Genomic DNA, 14,538 nt, shown 5'->3' with positions numbered 1-14,538 from the left:
GACACATTCCCCCGTGCTGCTCTGGCTTAGTATTCCTAAGTGACATCTGTCTTAGATTGGGTTCCATGGAACTGGGTCCTGAGATGGCCAGAGATGGGTAGAAAGCTCACTGAGCAATGGCTCAGAGAAATACCTATAAAATAGTCCAGAGAGCGGGACTGGGCAGAGGGAATACCTGAATATCTCAGTGTTAACTGACACCGCTAACAGTTCCACCAGAGACTATGGAACTCAATGGTCCTTTTTCCTGACCCAGTAGAAGTATGGGATTAGGCTCAGCTGCCTACATCTACCAGTCAGACAATTTGGAGAGGGACTGCCCTTTGCAGCTGGGGAAAGATTCAGTTGTGAAAAGCCAGCAGTACCTGCATTTATGAGCACATTAACCCTGAGGAACACTTCTGAACCACCGTGCTCTGTACCATGCAGTCCTTGCAGTCCTCAGATGCATGTACATTTCACATAAGGCTTGGCACCCTGGGCAGAGTTCCCTGAAGTTAGGAGGGTCCGTGCAGTGAGCGAGAGCAGAGGCTGGAATTGGTCTCATGACCACAGCTATGATCCTCAGTCCCTCTATTTTGCCACATAATTTGAAGTTCCTTGATGTTCAGACGGGAATTTTAGTGGCCTTGCCTGGAGCAAAGACTCGCAAAAATCTTAGCCTTTTCTCTAGCCAGACCTGCCTTATTGTTTGCTTCCCACTAAAATGAATATGAAATCCTGAAATGCCCCGAGTGAGCACCTAGCACCGGGTGTGCTCTTCCATGACTCACTGTATTAAAGATACAATTCTATCTCAAAATCAACCAGTAAGTTCACTGAGCTCACCTACTGATCTCCTGGTAGAAGAAAATGAGATGCTCAAGACACATATGTCCTTGTGTCTCTATGCCCTGAAGGCCTAGATTTGCAAGATATAAATCACAAAGCAGGTCAGTGGGAGTCACGATACTATGTTATAATCAGGGTGAGTGTTTAAATTTTAAAGACTATTGCAGCACAAAAGACGCATTGCCGCTATTCCCCATCAAAGTAGCCCTCTTTGTTTGAAATGTACTTGCTCCTTCATTCTTGGCCATTTCTGAAGCAGTTCTGGAAGACCTCTTCTGTCAATGTCTTCCCTTGCAGAGTTCGGTCAAAACCACTGGTGCCAAGCGTCCTGCAACAAAGAATATAAAGGAATATAGCTGCGGTGTAAGGACAGGAGGGTGTGCAGCTTGCCCCTTATTCACTGGGTCTTGGATCTGCTACCATGAGACTTCTGGTTGGTCTCCAGGGTCAAAGCAACCCTGAGAGGTATAAACAGTACAACAGCTAAAGCTGGTGTGCACTTGGGCGCGGCGCTCCTGGCAGATTGGCTTAGCACAGCTCTGCGTGTATTTGGCTGACAGATGCACTACAGGCAGAAGACGCCGCCTGGGCATGGACGGCATGAGGCAGGAGCTTTGCAGCCTGGAAAGAGTAGGAAAGGAAAGAAGCAAATCTTCTGCTTCCTCAGTGGGGCTTCTGGCTTTGCCATCACCGCTGGCCATCTGCTTCCAGGCCCCAGCGCACACTCTCCTCCTGTCTTCCAGCTCAGACCCTGCTGCTTCCCCATCTGTGCTTGCGGGCGAATCCACACGGAGCTCCTGTTGTTTGATTTTGGATGGACCCTCCAGCGTTCCCATGTGCAGACAAGTCTTTTGTGCCCTTGCACGCCTGACTCCGCAAGGAGTCGCTGTAGGTCTTGGAAGTCCTTTATAGATCATATGGTACATGATATACATATATATTTTATCCTTTATATATCATATATATCACTGAGGATAAATATATAATATATAATATATAATATATATATATATATACATGTTACACTATTAAAACTGTTTCTTTAATGAACCTAAACTAATAGAAAAGGTAAACATTTTGAATTGAGTCAGCACATAAAAGCAACCATGATAGTCCAATTGAAGATATTCCTGAAGAGGACTTCCAGAACTACTTCAGAAAGTGGAAAGAATAATAGGATTAGTACGTCTGAAGCAAGAGACAGCATTTGGAGGAGAATTAATGGCAATGTGCGTTTGACATTAATATATTTTAAAAATAATTTAGCATCCACCGTATTTTTGATCATACTTATATTAATACTAGGTTTCATTTTCCTGGACAGGAACTCATAGCCTAAGCTCATTTTCATGGACACTTTTGTTTCTCAATCTGTTCAGTAGGTTACCAATGGTGCAGCATACAGGAGGCTCCCGTGCCCACTCCAAAGTTTTCTTCACTCCAAAGTAGTCTTCTGTTTTACAAAAGACACAGTTATACACCTAACAAATCCATAAACTGGAGCCCTAATCCTCTAGTACCTGAAAGTGTCACTGTATGTAAAGATAAGGCCTTTAAAGCAGTGGTAAATTTAAACAGGCTCATGTCCATGGCCTTTAGTCTAATCTGAGTGGCTCTTTATAAAAACAAGAAATTTCAACCTACAAAAGTCACTAGAAGCCTGTATGCAGGCAACAGACTGCACGAGGGTTAGAAGGTGGTCGAGGAGAGAGGTCTCAGAAAGCTGGGCATGCCCATGCTTTGGTCCTGAACTTATGGAACCCAGAGCTATAAGAAAATCAATCCCGCCATTTAGCCCACTCAGTTTGTGACAGTTCTGTTGTAGTATCCGTGAAAACCAAGCACTTTATACAATGTGTCTTGGGATTTTATGTCGGTGGATCAAATAATCGGCAAGCTCTTGTCCACAGCTCTGTGTCCCAACGGTGGACTCATACTCAGAAGGTTTCAATCCCAGTCGTGATGGCGCATTCCTCCTCAAAATATCCACTACGTGAGCTTGTACTGCGTGGCACACTTGCAGAGATGCTGAGAGGTGGCTCAGCACTGGGCTCCACTGCCAGCAAGCGGGCCAGACAGTCCACATGGCACTCCTGGTCCTGCCTGCCCGTGGGAGCCAGCCCTTGCTGTGGGCCCAGGTGCCGTCTCATCTCTGCTTTGATGCCACTCCGCACACTCTGTACAGCACCAGGCTGACCACTGGCATGGGCTGGCTGCAATCCATGGACCCGTGACCAACTAACTGCTTAAAGTTCCTTTACTTCTTCTTAAAGGCTTAAAATGTACTTTAATAAGTTGATGCTGTATTACTGCTCCATTTCTCAAAAAAACTCCAAATTTAAAGTGTCAGAGATAAATCAAACATGGTGCACCAATAAAAACTGCAGTATAACTACCTAAGATGGGCAAGGCTAAGAGCTACTGTCAGACCTTCAGCATACAGCAGCCCTATTCCCAAGATTGTTCTAGGCCTATCAAGAAAAGCTGTGAACAGCAACATCATAAACACAAACATGTCATTTCTGGGATGTCCTTACCCAAGGAAAAGATGCAGGCAAGTTAACGCAAGATTTTTTTAAAAGATATACTAAAATGAAAACCTCTGAGAAAATGTCTTTAGCACATGAAAGGGTAATATATGGGATGTAACACAACCACGCATATGCTGTCTGTGGCCTCTGTAGACATTTGCCTGGATTGTCGCCTGGGAGCCAGTGGAGCAAGGGGGCTAACAGCACTGGGAGATGTTTGGGTTCTGTGGTGTATGCAGCAGTGTCTCTGGACATGAGGGGTGTAGAAAGCAAACAAAACACGATGGAAAAAAAATAACCCAAATGCTCAAGATCAACGGGACTCTAAGGAATCATGCTGTCATGGTCCCCCCCCCAAGCCTTCAACAATTCATTATATTTGAAATTTCAGGAGTGTGTCACACAGAACCAATTCAACAAACTACACAGAATTTGTTATATATCACCCCTCCCCTGTCCTTTGTCCCCAGCATACTCCCTTAGAGTAATATAGGTAGGGAAGACATAACTGTTGGGAGGAATCTCTAACACTTTTTTAAGGTAGAATTCTGGCTAGTCCAAGAGGGTTCCTTATTTTAAGGATTTCAAGAAACTAGACATTGCAACTATATTAGTATTGGTATACTTGTTTGGAGCAAATTTAGCTCCAGTAGGTTGGATGGTTGAAAGCAGGAGGGGTCCCACCAATTGCCCCAATTCCTTCCATCGTAGCAGACTGGCCAAAGCATTCACTTGTTGGTGGTGTCAATCCCAAGGTTCCACCAGGCATCATAGTGGCAGGTCCTGCAGGAGCTGGGGTACCAGCGGGCACTGGAGCAGGGGCATGGCGCCTCTATTGTTTATGCCCATAGCACCTCCCATAGCCATCTGGCCCATCCATATCTCTTGTTCTCACACATCACAGAAGGTTCCCTTGAATCCTTCCTGCTGTCACCGCCTCATCTCTTCTTGTTGTTGCTGCATTTCTTCTTCACAGTGCCTAAGCTCCTCTTCCTGCCTGAGCTCCAGTTGCTTTCGTTTTTGGACCTCTTGGTTATACAGCTCATACATTCTCCTAAGTTCTTCTTGGTGTCTCATCAAATCCTGCCTCATCAGCATAACGTGGTGCTCATGGCAAGCAGCCTCCATCTCCATCTACACACCTTCTCATGAGCTTCCTTGATGTTGTGGTCCACTTGATCCTGCTGCTGCTTCTCCATCTGAGTGAGTGGCTTCCAGTGCATGGCATATTCATATTCAAAGGAGCCAGGCTGTGCAAGTCGAGGTAGCTGCTCTCGCTCCTTGTCAAATTGCTGGTTCTTTATGACAAGCTTTTCTGGAAGTGCTTCTTCATCATCTAACTGGTCCTTAGGCTCCACAGGCTGAGGAAATGTGGTAGTAGGAAAGACCCTTTGCTATATCTGTCCAGAGCTTTCGGTGCAGCTGGCTTCCCTGAGAACTCAAGAATGCCTTTTCCTGAGGGTCTTCCTCGATCATCCACAATGACTGCAGCCCTTTTCACCTGACCAAACACAGAAAAGACTTCTTCCAGGAGTTCATTGGACATGTACTGAGGAAGGCTTCCGTCTGTCAGGGATGCACTATGGCAGGCATAGTGTACGCGCAGTTGCTTTGCTTGGAGAGCTATATTATCCAGCTCCACTTTGGCAATCTCTGCAAGGGTTCGTGTTTCCAAGAAGATAAGGCCAAAGCTTTTATCCTTGTGAATGGGAACTTCTCCTTGCTTTCCCTTATTTCTCAAATAGTTTCCTGACTTCCTCCTCAGTGATATCAATGGGAAGATTGTCCACAAAGAGGCTGCTATATTGGGTAAATGTCTTCTCTCCTGGTTTTCTAAGTCTTCAGATCAATAGTCAAGCCTTCATTTTGGTTTCTGGCCTGTTGCACATTTTCAGATATTGGTGGCTGCGGTGGCTGTTGCTGCTGTTGCTGTTGCTGGTGCTGATGCTGCTGGGGGTGATGCTGATGATGCTTCCTTGGAGTGTGGTTCTGCTTCTCCAAGTGAAATGTCTTATTGCTCTGCATTTTCATACCTTCAACTTGATTGAGGACAGCAAAGTCCCTCCAGTCCTAACTTCAACTTCGCCAATACCAACAGCCCTCTTTGCAGAGTGAGAGCGATGCTACCCAGGCTCCACCGTCCCAAGAAAAGCCTTAATGTTTCCTTAGTGATGGGTGCTTTCCAGTGGGTGCTCACTTTATTTTTTCTTGGTGCTAAGACAAAATACCTGATACCCAAATTAAAGAAAGAAGCATTTACTTAGTTTACAGTTTTAAGAGGTTTCAGTCCATAATGAGCTGGCCCCGAGGCAGGGTGGCATGGCACAGAAGAAAGCAGAAGCAGCAAAAGCAAGATGTGGGAGAACCAAGCCTCTTTTCCTCCCTCATACTGTATGCTGGCTGCCCTCTCTAGAGCACTCACACCATCCCTGTGTCTTCCCCTTGCACAGGTTGAGGATGTTTACAAGTAAGGACCTCGGCTCCCTGCTGAGTAAAACCTCTAAAGTTCTCAAGTTGACACAATGTATCAACTATTGCAGTGCTTATATCTGATACCAGTTAAATACTAGGACATTTCCACTGCGTATCTATGCCTATAGCCCCATACTCATCACATTCCTGCAGCACTTAGCTCAAATCTTCCAATGCCTCTTGTTCAACTGGTACCAATGTCAATGAGTTGATGTGTACTTCAGGCAGTTTTATTTTTTTTCAAATGTTCACATACCCGCCAGAATTCTGCATGGTGGGAATACATCCAATCACTTTTCCTCATTGCCAGCCTTGAATGAAGATATAGTGCCCAGAAGTTCATCTTCAGTTGTTATTTCATATCTTGAAAAACGCATTAGAGAACAGGTGGCTTTTTCCTATACAGATGGTGACAAAGTATCCCAGCATTTACTCAAAGCCAGAGGTGAGAGATGGTACATGGGATGGTAAGCAGGACCTACAACACCACTGATGGGGCTCCCTTCAGCCATCTGGCCTTGCTCTGGCCTGGGACTCTGGAATCACTTCTATCTTATATCAAATGACTTCTAGGCTGGTACAACTTCACCCAAATGGGAATCTCTGGCCACATGAGGCTAACCAGGTTTCTATGGTTCCCTGGCTACAAAGGATGTAGTGACATTCCAATCACTGCTTTCTAAATGATAAATAGTTTACTTCTGGTGCTACATAGGTCTGTTGCTATTCATTCTTTCCTATGTAGGCTAATTGCCAAAGTGGCAGCTACTTCACATCACCTAGAATATGTGCTGGAAGATGATGTAGAAATACTTTCTCCAGAGCCTGCGAAGACTGTTAGTAGTGCCTCAGTGGTGAGGGACAAGGTAAAATGGAACATGCCATTCACTTTGGAAGGGATGTCCTGACACTGCCCAGGCCACGGTATCCTTAAATATGTCATCAATGCCACAGGTTCTGAGGAAGGATTTTGTTCTACCCTAGTCAACATATGCATGCTAACACAGCGTGCACCTGGCACACACCTACCTGTATTGGCATGATATCTTCAGTATTTTGGACATATACAGTACACCAAAGTGTCCAGCGAAAGCCCTTTTGACTATACAGTGGCAGAAAGTAGGAGTTCTCACTGACCTTAGACCACAAATTTGTCTCAATAGATGGAATCAGTTTCCCATTCTGTTTACTGAAAGGGAAGGCAGAAATGATCTTCATCTGAGCAAGAACAGCATATCCTAGGTCAAGAGAACTTTGGTCAGTTTGTTTTAGCACAAATCAGATCTAGAGCAAAAGCTGCCATTGTGGCTCCTGCCTGCTTAAGTCCATGGAATTCTCTTGCCATCCATTGTGGTCCACCACATCTTGTAAAGGTTAGACTGTTGATTAAATAGGGATATAATTGAGACTGCCTTACATTCTGTACATATGGCATTTATTTCTGCCATCTACTGCATTCAAGATACATTATTGGTTTATTTCTTTGGAAGGAGGAGGCAGATCCAGGTGTTTCCCATTAGAATACTTCTTGCCTCAAGAATCAATAATCCAATCAGTCCTATCAAACAAAAACATATCCATTTAACCTTTCAGAAATAACCATATGGTGGGTTTGTTACAGGCCTAGGGCACACTGGACTTCTTGCAAAATTATATTTATTACCCAGCAGTCATTTACTTACATTCTACCTGGATAGCTACCGTAGTGCTTTAGGCACTAAAGTGCCAATGTCAGTTGAGACCTTTTGCCCAATCATCCTCTGCAAGTGTGATAATGCCCTTTTCTCAATGTATAGCCACAAGAGTTAAAACTCACAATCACATTTGGAAAATACAGGAATTCCTGCTGGATGCACTTGGGCAGGACAGCATTGTGCTTTCTCAGGGGTCTTCCTCTCCCTCCGTTCATGGAGCTCAGGTCTGACTGCTGACTCAAAGGTAAACACTTGGGAAGGATTCATGAGTTCTTAATTTTTTTTCATATTGGAGCATCTGCCTTTCATCTACTATGTGACAATGTGTGATTTCTTCAGATTGTAGGTACAATTTAAGTAGCTGGTTTGTTAAATGCCCTCCACTCATCCTTTCTAGGAATGTTCTGCCTGTACTTCTTTGAAAGGTGAACTCCCTTAAATGCCACTCTAGTGTCACCTCTGTAATATCTATATGCATTGGCTTTTTTTATTTTAGAATTCTATTATCAGGACTCCTGGAATGTAGCCCAGATCTGTGACAGCTGACCCTATCATCAATCTTGGCCTAGATAAAGACAGACATTACTGAACTTCTCCATGATGTGGATGCCAATCTGTGATACATTTATGTATTTTAAAAATAATGGTACCAGTATGTGTTGCTCATATACTTCTCTACATCTGACCTTATCTCTCTTCGCATTGATTTTAGAATTTATTTGTAACCAATAGAAAAAGAGATTTTTGTATTCAGTTGATGAGAAAGTAAATTAGTATAAATATGAGAAAGAATTAGGAGATTGCTCAAAATGCCCCTAAAAATTTTCTTACCATATGATCCTGCTATCTGGCCTTGGGTAATATATCTGAGAAAATTAAATTATACCCACTGTTGCAGTATTAGTCATAACAGATAAGTCATGGAAACTAGGAGCATGGGGTTGGGGAGATAGCTCAGCACTATAAGCTCCTGTCTGGCAAGTGCAAGGTCCCATGTTTGATCCCCAGCACCATACGCCGTGCTACTGTGGACATACCATGCCATCCCAGAAACCAAATATGGTGGTGCACACCTGTAATTCCTACACCAGGGAGGCTGAGACAGGAGGATCACTGTAAGTCTGAACTGCATATCAAGAACCTGTATCAAGTAAACACATAAATAAATAAAATTTTAAAAGAAGAAAAAGAAATCTAGGAGCCTATCAAGGAAGGAAAGGATTAAGAAAATGTAACCCATACATCTAGTACAAAATGATTTAGTAACAGAGAATAATAAAATATTAACATTGTCTGCAAAATTGTTGTAATAAGAGGACATGTGTTAAGTGACATGGTCAAGCACAAAAATGAAGTATGTTCCCCGGCAGCACACACACATAAAGGCATGCATGTTCTTTTCATTAGTGGGAGTTTAAAAATTGATCATGAGTGTGGAATACTGGGAAGAGGAAGGGAAAAAAGGCAGAGGAAGGGAAAAAAGGCAGAGGGAGGCTGGATTTAAGCTTTGCCAGCTACCCTAAAGTGTGGAAAATTCCCTTGAACCTCACTGATGTGTGCAGTGAGTATATGTTAACCAAAAATATTTTAATAATTCATTCCAGAAATTAATTCCAAAACTAGGGCAAGTATCAAAACTGATCACTGCAACTCTTCTGCTTGGAAGCTGAATTACTGTGAGCGAGCAGTAACTCCTATAAAGCCTTCCTATCCGTACAAACAGAAGTGGAGTGAAAGCTCATGTCTATACGTAGGTCAAAAAATCCTAAGTCTCAAGTTATTTCTCCTCTCTCCCCAGATACATGAGGCAATGAGCTCTCATCTAAATCAAATTAGTAACTATTGAAATACTTCATCTTTGCTTCTTCCTGTCTGACAGCCCGAACATGATGGTGCAGACACAGGGAAACCTCTCTTGTTCAGCACAATAAAATGATCGCTTAGGTCACCGAGGATACATTGCCGAGCACTAATAAGCAGAGCTGAAGTCGAGGTCCATAAGTGGCGTGTTTCCGTACAAACCTGAAACACAGAGCACTGATGCAATAGTAATTGAACCACACTTTTCCCCAGAAATTCTTCATCTCTTTGGAAAATGGAGCATTCTGCAGCCTCTTCCATGCAACAAAGATGGCCAAGAGGTGTCCTGGCCTTACCCAGTCCATCTGCCTGAGCCTGCCCACTTACTCAAGGGCTTTCATCCACTTCACCACCTTCTGGCATGGAAGTCTGGCCGATGGCTTCTCTCCAGGCGTCTAAGAGTCATCCTCCCACTATGTGAAAATGTATTTCCCAATTCTTGTCAGACTTTCAGTCCTATATAGAATATGGCTTGTATATTCTCCAGCTTTCTCTTCCTCATACCTTTAGTTAATACTCATAGAACCCAAAATCATGCAGTGCAGAATCCTGTAGGAATCTATTAGCCCATCTCATGCAGTCTATTTAGTAGAAAGACCATTTTGCTCCTTAGAACTATCTTTACTTCCACAGCTTGCTACATTGGAATCTGTCCCTTATAATTTCTTGTTCATCAAGTGGGGAAGAGATTGAATGGAACAAATATTTTTTTATCAGACAACCGTTTCACAAGACACTTCTTCTTGGTCATAGAGAAGGAGAATGAAAGGTATCTCCCAAGACAGAGGAAATACACCCTTTCTATATAGTCAGAGAGGCCGCAGAAAGCTGGGAACCGAAGGTTCTCAAATGTATCTCCACCCCAACATTCAGAGTCTAAAAATAACTTAAAAGAAGTATACAGAAAGTGCGTATGAAAATTGAATGTAGAAGGTGAGCAATAAGCCAACATGGCTGGTAATAAAGGGGAAAGGGAAGGCTAGAATCCATGTACTAAGCAATGTCTGATTCACATTTTTAACACTGGAGATGCAAGTCAAAGCCATTTAATAATAAACACAAAGAAGTCTAAATGATTTAATATTATCATATGAGTTTAATGACATGAAAAATAAGTACTGTTCTCACCCTCCCTATGTGAAGCTTTATTGAAAGCTCCGGAATCCAGGAAGCTACAGAAACAGAGGTTCAGCTATAGCGATCTTTCTTCCTACTGACAGTGAGACTTCAGGGAATCTCAGTCATTACTTCAGGTTGAGCCTTGCTATGGTTTGGATAAGTGTATGCTAAAAGCCCACATGTTCAAAGCTTGAGAAATGCTAGGACCTTTAAGACATGAGGTCAGTGGCAATTTTCCCATTTGTACAAGGGTGTACCCTTGCAGGGGATCTTAGAACACTGGCACCTTCCCATTCTTTCCTTGCTTCCTGCTCACCTTGATGTAAGCAGTTGTTTCCTACCAATTGTTCCTGCCATACCTACCAAGACCACAAGGTAGTACCCCCAGATGATGGGTCCAGGTGTCCTTGACCTGAAACCACAGAAACTGTGAGCACAAATAATCCCTTCTTCTGTCTAATTTGAAAGCCTTGTGTATTTTGGCGCAGTGACAAAAGCCTTTCTGACACAGACCTCCCTGCCTGCAAAGTGTGGGTGTGCATAGATTTTCATCATATTACTGAGAACAGTATTTTATCTCCTATGATTGCATGTCTACTTGACATGGTTTATTTACATCAAAAAATGAGGATGTGGTCTAAAAGTATTCCATTATTTATATAATAAAAAAATATGAGTTTAAAATGTCAAAATATATGAGTTTTCAAACCCTATCAGATCAAACAGACCCTTTCATTGTGAATTTCATATAATATCCCTTTAATTTTTCTCTGCTGAAAAACTTTTAAATAGCAAGACATTTGTATCAAATATAACTTACTTTAGAATCTATAGAAGTCTACATATGTGATAGAGTGGAAAATGAAAGATTTTATAATAAAATAATTTGTAATTTTATATTCAAATATTTAAAGCAATATCAGATTATAAAACAAAATAAATATATGAACTTATTAAAGAGAACAGTTTGATTTTGAGAAAAGCAAATTTAATGGGGTTTTTGATAATTTGATAATAATTTATGATTGAGTCATAAATATAGTTTGGTAAGAATATGCTATATGGGCTGGCCAAATAACTGAGTGGATTAAAGCTCTTGGAAGTAAGTTCGATCCCTCGGCCTGCCATGCTGGCCCGCCGCCGGGGCACGCTGAAACTGGGTGTGGTGGCACATGCCTGTAATCCCAGCTCTTGGGAGGCCTGTAAACAAGTGGATCACTACAAGTCCAATCTAGTAGTGAGACCCTGAACACCCTGTAGACCCTTCCCTAAAATACAAACAAAAAAAGAAAAAAGAAAAGGAATGCGCTATAACAAATTAGTAATGTCATTAACATCTGACTTCCCAAAAGAGTAACAACATTTTAAATAAACTTAACTCATCATTCTATCTATATCAGAATGCAGTCTTGGAAATTTCAGTATATATTAAAATTGTTTTAACATAATATGAATATAGTACAAATGAATACAAAACGTCTTTGTACTTATTGGTATCTGTCTATGTATGTATGTATGTATCTATGTAATATAAAGTAATGTTCTAGGCTATGATGCTTGTAGGTAAATTTTCATCAATGGGAATGTCCAACAGAGATCAAAGGCCAGAAAATAAAAATGTGGTTGAGGAATCAATTACTTAATTCAGAACTGCCCTGTGAATTAGAGGCCCTGTGAAGCCTCTGGACTCTTCCCCCTGAGTGCCACGTGTATTTTTTTATGTTTGCACCTAAGCATTTATTCTAATGCCCTGAGGAAGCTGCGGGGCCATTCTCATCTTCCTACACTCCTTCACTGCGTAACACCAGAGTGGCATAAACATACTAGCTTCAGGTTGAAGAAAGCAAGCCAAGAAGATGACTTTAAGCATTTTGGGGTGATTTCTCTTGTTTTTATCAAAGAACATAGATCATATTGAGTCTTCTTGTTTAAGCAGCACAAACCAGGTAGAGAAATCCTGCTGGTCCCTGCCCGGAGCACCCCAGCATCCTGCCTTCTCTTTTCACTGTTTGAAATGGTCCACTTTTTCCCATTGCTGCAGCAGAATTTTATAGAAGTTTGTTCTGTGCTCTGTTGCACTTCGGTTTCTTAGATTCTGTGGAGAGCTAGCAGAACCTGGCAGGAGGAAAAAGTTTCAAGGTCAAAAGTCAGACTTTGTGCTGGAAGCTGAAACAGTCGTGAGATGAGTGCACACAGGCAAAGTGCAGCAATGACAGGACGCAAGTGGCCAGCACATGAGCTAGCTCTGGCGCTTTTCTTAGTGCGGCTATGGGAACACGGAAATCAGCACCTGAAGATTCCCTCAGGTCCTCAGCTTACCTTGCTCAGGCCGTCTGCTTACGCTGGTGACCATCACTGGACGGTTCCAGGTGGTTCTTGGAGTTCTCCAGATTTTAAGTGTGCTCTGCCTGTACCATTGTGGCTTGTATGACGAAGTGCTATGCAACTCTAAAGTTTTAATGTGGTACCTGCCAGCCTGAAGCAAATCAGCGAGCAGTAACAAAGCAGCTTCAATTTCAGAGTCACTCAGTGTTCATTCCACAGTTACAGATAGAAAAATCGTGAGAAGTGTCTTGGACAAATATTTGCCTTTTGAATGACATTTGTTTATTTTTCACATTTAGTTCATTAAGAACATAGAGCTCAGTGAATAATTTAATGAACTTCATCTTAACAGGAGGTAACTGGGGACCCAAGATTGGCTTGAAGCAGGTGACTATTATAGAAACATGGGTTATTCTCAGTGAAAGATGCAGCTTCAAGATTTCTATCTCGAGAAAATGTGAAATTGGTCATCTGATAAGAAGGCAAATGGCTTCAGCACACTACAAAGTGCTTATAAAGATTTTTGAAAAATCGTTCATTTTTTTCATTTCTCTCGATATCTGCTTAATTGAGGAGTATTGACTACTAAGAGAAGAGTAAGAAATATGTCCTATTCTCTAGAAAATATTTTCTGAACACAATTGTCCATTGAAATAACAGAAAATCAAAGATTAATGGAAAAATATTAGGAAATGCACTACTATATCCAGAAGTGAAAGTATATTTCAGACTTCTATTCCTTGTAGCTAGAAATAAGGTTAAAATCTCAAAGTAGGGACAGCGAAGCTGCCCCATTTGTTGCTACCAATATTAATGTGGAATGCTGCCTTACTTTAAAAAGTCTTAAAAATACTCTTTACCTCAATTTGTATGTTCTTACAATGTTTCAGAACACATAAATCTTGAATTAACTTTTAGATTTTCTTTAAATTATAAAAGAGTTTAAGAGTTCACTATACTAACTTCATAGACTCTTCATTTTGGATTTGTGATTATTTTGTGATGTGCATGAAAAAAAATTACAAAAACACTTTTATAATTGCTCTGAAACCTTATCAGATAAAGAAATTTAGGGCCGCCCTGAGAGTGCAGCGGACTAAAGCTCCTGCTTAGGCAGATGCAGCAGGCAGAGTTAGATCCCTGGCATGCTCTACCAGCCTTGTACTTGGGGCACACTGAGATGACAATTGAAACTGGGCATAGTAGCATGTGCCTGTAATCCCAGCTCTTGGGAGACAGTAAACAGGCAGATCACAATGAGTCCGATCTACTAGTGAGACCCTGAACAACCTGTAGACCCTTCTCTAAAAACTCAAAAAAGAAAGAAAGAAACATACTTACCTCATATGGAAATTCATAGGCTGAAAATCAAAGGATGGAAAACAATACTACACAGCCCCATATCTCAGAAAAAAAGCAAGGGTAGCAATCCCATTTGCAGATAGTCTCAACTTCAAATCAAGAATGATCAACCAAAATAAAGAAGGCCAATATATACTGGTTAGGGGAAAAATTCAAGAGGAAGAGGTAACATTCATAAATACGTATGCATCAAAAATGGGAGCACCCAACTATAAAAGAGAAATCTTAATTGACATGAAAAATCTAATATCCAATACCACAATCTTAACAGGAGATCTTTACACCCCCTTATCCCAAAAAAATATAGGTCGAGCAGACAAAAAATTAGCAAAGAAGTTAGAAGA

General features: G+C 41.8%; 1 pseudogene; it reads right to left on the bottom strand.

Moving 5' to 3' along the window:
• Window positions 1-3,932: 3,932 nt before the first annotated feature.
• Window positions 3,933-5,387, bottom strand: LOC101570451 (annotated as a pseudogene).
• Window positions 5,388-14,538: the final 9,151 nt, after the last annotated feature.

This window comes from Octodon degus, unplaced genomic scaffold, assembly GCF_000260255.1.
Source record: "Octodon degus isolate 3935 unplaced genomic scaffold, OctDeg1.0 scaffold00101, whole genome shotgun sequence".
NCBI classification, from domain to species: Eukaryota; Metazoa; Chordata; class Mammalia; order Rodentia; family Octodontidae; genus Octodon; species Octodon degus.
Note: the sequence above shows the minus strand (reverse complement) of the source record. Positions and strands in the feature narration are given on the sequence as shown.